The 6299-nt window shown below is 37.1% G+C and overlaps 1 non-coding gene across 1 annotated transcript; it reads left to right on the top strand.

Moving 5' to 3' along the window:
• Positions 1-5687: 5687 nt before the first annotated feature.
• Positions 5688-5806, top strand: LOC139998300 (5S ribosomal RNA). Its single transcript, XR_011803244.1, has one exon. It is a non-coding gene; the product is annotated as a 5S ribosomal RNA (ribosomal RNA).
• Positions 5807-6299: the final 493 nt, after the last annotated feature.

The raw sequence follows: 6299 nt of genomic DNA, 5'->3' as shown, positions 1-6299 counted from the left end.
CGTTCTCGTCCTGATTTTTTTATTCTGCTACTTCAGCTCCGTATGCTCCCCCGTCCTTCCTTTGCTCGTTTTTTAAAATCAATTTAAGGAAACACGCGCGGTGTACGATTACGCTCGTTCGTTATTTTCGTTCCTTGGGATACTGCAGAAGGCCCTTTTCTTTCCGGTAAGCCTCGTCCTGACCACGCCGCCCGTAAAATCTTTATGCACGGATATGTGTGCACACAGGGTGTCACGAAAGAAAGCAGTTGATTTCAGGCACTAAAATACCGAACTTTTGGTGAAATGAGATTCGAATACATTCTTCGGGTAATTGGAGGCTTGTTTACTAAAGCGATTTCACTGCGTGGTGAAACAGTACGCATGTTTGGATATGAAGTTTTGTGTAATCGGCTAAATATACCTCATCTCTTTTAATGTTAAAGTTACTTGTCTGAATTATTGGTAGTGATACGTATATGTTACTCCTGATTACATCGAACGATGTATTTTACAAGATGTGAAGCGCTGTCTAAATGTTTCTATAATTCTGTTATAACTTTTTCAGTAAAAATGAGCGACTTTTAAATTGTAAATGAGACAAGAATTAGCTATCGTCCCTCTTTATTTTGTCTTACATATATATATATTACGATATAACAGTATTAACTATACTACGATGTAAACCACTACCAGTTAGTAAAATGAATTATTTATTTTATTTCATGGAATGTTTATATCAGTAGTTTCGTTGAAATTCTTTTCCTTGATAACATTACTTGTTCGTAGCGAGCAATTATAAAATTAAGAAGAAAACAGGAACATACAATACGATGTGTCATTTGTATTTCGAAAATTACATTTTTCATATAATAATTCCCAATAAACAACGCATATTTTCAATTACAATCCTTCCACGAAGAATCATGTTTTCAGTCTAATAAAGACTCCATAAACTACATCCAGTGTTCTTTCGTTTGGCGCCACCCTGTGTACACAGATACTTCTATACACACGAGTGGACCGCATTTCGCGGTGGGTTTTTCGTATTATCCCAGGCGACATAATATGGGGGTTTATCTCGTGGAATCATGGTGGCTTAGCGGGGTGGTTTCTTCCCTCGTAGCGACCGCAACCTCCTCGAAGGCAAATCCTCCTTGCAGAAGACAACGTCGCAGCCCCTTGGACCTTCGGGCCACGTATATATTTTTCTCCGTGTACGCGTCTCCAATTTCTCGTTCCACCCTTCCTTGTTGCGACGACGCCGGATTTCGCGTGTCCTTCCAACAACTTGACAAGGCCGCCAGCTCCTGAGGGTCATACCGAAAAAATATTACCACTAAACCGACGAAAGATATGGAGAGAGCGAGCTCCTGGTTTCTGATGCTTTGGAGAAACAAGAACAATAGAGTATTTTAAGAGATGAAAACGGTATAATCTTTTACTATGAGTTTTGTATTCTGCTAATGGAAATTGTATTCCGATTAATGCTCGTTCTAGAATAATTCTTGTCTTTTGTTTCGTTTTTAGCACACTCATTTTAATATGAATATTTATTCAATTATTTCATAATATTCTTGCATGTTTAAAATTTTTTAAGAAAATTCTCTGATAGGAAGAATCGAAACATATTTAATTGCAATATTAAAATATTTAGAAATACTTAATTCAGAATATTTAATTCTAAAATAGGAGCAAATAATAGGATCCACTAAATATAATTTATTTCTTAATCAATTCTATTTTGGAAAAAAGTTTTAAATCATTGAAGTGTTGTTAATCTTCTCGCATATCTTTGTCACGTTGCTGTAAAGAAATGAATGATCGAAAGAGGATAAAGAAAAGTTTTGTAGCATGGCCAAATACAAGACACAATGCCATTGAGCGATAGTACCATCGTGAAAATTCCACGAAGGGAAATATTAGGGTGCAGAATCGCGAATACACAAGCTAAGAGGGATGACCCTGGGGGAAGGTTAGTCGGTGTTATTGATTCTAATGATATTTTCGCGCCAAGGGCGATAGCAGGATGTAATTGATATCCCATAAGATGGGAAACGTTTATGCATTCTTCTTTCCACCAATATCGATCCTATTTTTGTCAAAAATTATTTCCTCTTTGTTTTCACATAAAATGCTGAAAATTCAATCCATATTAAATATGAATTTTGATTAGTATTTATTGTTTTCATTATGTTATATATTAATTTCAGAAGAAAAATATATTATTCATTCACTTTATTCATTCATGAATGCTTTATTAATATATATTCGAAAAATATATTTGTACATATATACCCATACATATAATCCTCTTTTATTACACTTTGACAAATAAAATTAACCAATAATATTAACAATTTATAAATCGCAATGGGGCTGGATTATCATAATTTATAATAAAAAACGTATATAAATTGAAGACAATACCATGAGAGTTCTCTTTATTCTATTTTAAAATTCCATGCAATGTTGATTTTTTTAATTAATTCGTTATGATACAGTGCGAAAGACAGTGTTATCGTATAATTCTTCATATTTTTAACGTTATCTAATAAAAAGTTGAATAAAATAAAAGTTTAATTAAACAACGTTTTAATAAAATATTTGTATACTTTTCCCTTAAATAACATTTTACTCTTGTTATTACCTGTAACACACCGGTAAAATTTATACGAATTTATAAGAAGCTTCAGATACTCCGTATATCGCATAATATATCAATAGTATAACTATTAATAACAATCTGATCATATTTAAGATATATGTTAATAGAAGAGTTTCTATTTATCTATAAAACCATGCTGACCCCAAAAATTTATTTAACCTACACATCACCTATTTGTTACCAATGACCATTTATTTTGGCAAATTGTTACACGCTTCCAATAATATAATCCTTGCTTCCAGTAAATCACGGCGCAGCAACGCGTTCTTCTGCACCGTCGGTATAATAACTTTCTTTGACAGGGCAAATTGTACCTTCAGTTTCAGCCTGGAAAATAGAGCCATACGTCTTCATAGCCCGGGTAATGGGGTAATGGTACACGCGGAGAACGAACAGCATTCCGCTTCGAAGAAAATACAGAGCCCCGCGTAACCGTCTAGATTATCTGCTTCTGTAAAATATTGAATTTTCACGTGGAATATACGCGCGAATAAGCGACGATCCGCGTGTGCACGCCGCGGAAAGCTCTCCTCGCTGTCTCTCCGACAGCATTTAATGGGCGCAATTCAATTGTGCGGCACGGATCGAATAAACAAGTCCAACGAGCATTAAATAACCGGCCCTATTTGGCGTAGCGAATTGTTGCTGCCAAGTTAGGAACGCTACGTAAGGTTACACCGCCTCGCGCATACTAGGAATAACGAACGTTCCCGGACTCCGAAAGGGATCCACGATTGGCGTGCTTAAATCCGTGATTGTGAGCTGCTTTCCGTGACTTTCGGACGTGTACGAAGATTTAGTTGAAGCTGAATTAGAGTGATGGAAGGATAGGGTTGGTGGCGTGACCGCGATGTGCAGCTTGTTACATACGCTCCTAAAATATATTTTTCGCTATACGTATTGTATAGCGTAACTGATTCGTTTTTATCGAAGTTGATATTTGATAAGAAAGTTAAATATTGGATAAAGTACAGCGAGATGCCTAGTTTTCTGGACATATACAATGGCATTTGAAAGTATAGTCTCGTAGGTGCTATCAGGGTGTGATACTGAAAATATGCATTAGATATAGGTATTCCATTGAAAAGATAAATTTTATTTTGATTTCTGTTTGTATTACTGTTTCTAATCATTGTGCACTCATCTATGTCCAATGCTGTCAGTCTCCATTTCTGAATACTCTGAATACTCTACTACTAAACTCTATTAATTCCTGAATAAAAAAGAAGTTATTATCGTCGCTCGAAAATTACATCAATTTATATTTCACCAATATATATTATATATATATTCACCAATTTCGCATTATCCTTACAGAAATCGTTGGTCAAGCCGCTATTTCTCTAAGCGCACACAGATTTAACTTCATTAATATGTACGCTCGACGAAAATCCCAATAATTCCTTTCTTGTCTCGCTATCGTATAGTATTCGATCGTCAGGTTCGCAAGAAATCGGCGAATAAATCTACCGGTTAAATGAGCCGCCCTATTTGGCCTTGCAAATTGTCAGCGTTCGCGTAGGAACGGGAAACAAGGTGCAAGGAATGATATCCGCTCCCGCAGGCTAGGTACAAGGGCTATTAATCCGATCCTCCAGGCGGCTACATAAATGGCCGACGTTCTATCCAACGACGTTTCTATGGACATGCGGTAAACCATAGCGCGTCATAGTCGTCTTTGCCACCGGAGTTTTTATTTTTCTCGAATTGATGCAGTGGCCGCCTGTGTCGCACATTGTCGAGCTGGAACTACCGCTTTGTATGCATATGTAAACGCGGTTTACTCGTAGAAATTGCCGACCATTGTACCAGGTGTCAGTCGAGGCGCGCGTGGATATTTTTTTTTTTTAGGTTAGGAAGCCCGCGTTTCACACGCACGCGTGTTATGTTCCTCCTGATCGAGCTTACGTGGAAACTGTAAGGATTTGTTTCATGTGAAACGGAATTTTAACTATCATCACGACGATCAAATTTGTATACCTGGATTATTAATTTATGATCTCTTCAATTGGCTTCTTCTTGGATCTTCTTCGCTAGATCGGTTTACTGAACTATTCGACTAAATTTTCGTGTTGACACACGATCGGTTACTAAATAAGTCGACTAAATTACTGGGCGCGTCTGAATGGGTGTTTAAAGATAATTCAAAGTCCAGTGGTAACCTTTCACAAGATCAGAGTGTAAATATATAGCGTGTCCAATTAGGCTACCCTAACATGATCACGTATCCTCAAGTAGGCCCTGACTGTTTTCTCTTCGACGTGCGCTCAGTTGGGACTCGGGCGTCTTATCGAAAGTTTCTCCCCCTTACAATATAATCTGTAGCTGTTAACGTTCAGTTATAACAAAGATTATTATCTACAGTTGATATGTGAATGATGGTTCTTTGGTATCCCTCATATTTCGCTGTTTCTTTTCGTCATTCGGTGATATGGTCCAATTCCTAAATGTGAGATTTTCAACCAATAATGACAATTTGTATATTCTATCTTCGTGATTGTATAAAGAAAGATGGACCTATAAGTACGTTTCTATTTGGCAAAAGATGTGAACTAATTCCCACTGCTTAGAATCAGCAATGGGAGAGGTGTATTCAAGTATCGACTCTAACTGCTGACCTTAATCTGGTTTCGCGATGTTTAATTTAAGAAAATGTTTATTCGACTGTCTTGGAGTTCATAAGGAAAGAAATAGATCGATTGTGAAAGAAATTATAAAATTATTGAAATAAAGTGGCACTGAAATTATTCTTCTTTCTTCGATATATAAGATGGCTGAAACAAGGGTGAATGTTATTTGAATTGGGAGAAGATATTTATTTCAAGATTGGAGGAATTGGTGTAAGCAAAAAGTATCTCTCCGCGAACAGTCGTAACAGTTTGTATATTGATTTTTGGTACATAGTAGGTGAGAAATATTTTATTCTTCATTTGTTATTTCTAACAAAGATTGTGAAGAGATTATTGTGATTTTCTGTATCTCTTATTAAAAAATACGTAAATAATTATTGGGAAATAGAGGTAGTACTCTTAATATTATAGCCAACGGCCATACCACATAAGGTCCACTGGTTCTCGTCTGATCACCAAAGTTAAGTTGTGTTGGGCATGGATAGTACTTGGATGGGTGACCGCTTGGGAATTCCATGTGCTGTTGGCTTCTTTTTTATTCTTTTTTTTTAGTCAAAAAGACATTTTTTCAGAATTCAAGCTTGAATTATTCGAATCTATCGAGTTCACTGAACAATGAGACACAAATGGGGACAAAAAATCGTCTCACACTCCTCAAACTTTACAATAATACGCCACGCAATTAAAGACAACCTTCAACTATTTAACATCTCGATCGCGTCAGTTCGACGAAAATGGTGATCACAGAAGATCATCTGGATCGATAGTCGAAGTTGGTAAAGGTGTTGAAACGAGTTATGACGAATCGATCCATTAAGGGCAGCGGCCATCGGAATAGGGAGCTGCCAGATGACGATGATGATGACGATGGTGAAAGCTTCGGATGATAGCGGCACGGCACCACGCCGTGCCCCGCAGGATACCACCTCGATATCCCGTTGCGAGCAAACGGTTGGAATAATTCGTAGGCTTTTTCGACTCTTGTTCTCGAGCGGGGGCGTACTGACACCTTTCTTTTACTT

The sequence above is a fragment of the Bombus fervidus genome, chromosome 2 (genome assembly GCF_041682495.2).
Source record: "Bombus fervidus isolate BK054 chromosome 2, iyBomFerv1, whole genome shotgun sequence".
NCBI classification, from domain to species: Eukaryota; Metazoa; Arthropoda; class Insecta; order Hymenoptera; family Apidae; genus Bombus; species Bombus fervidus.
The sequence above is the reverse complement of the archived record's forward strand: the minus strand, read 5'-3'. Positions and strand labels throughout refer to the sequence as shown.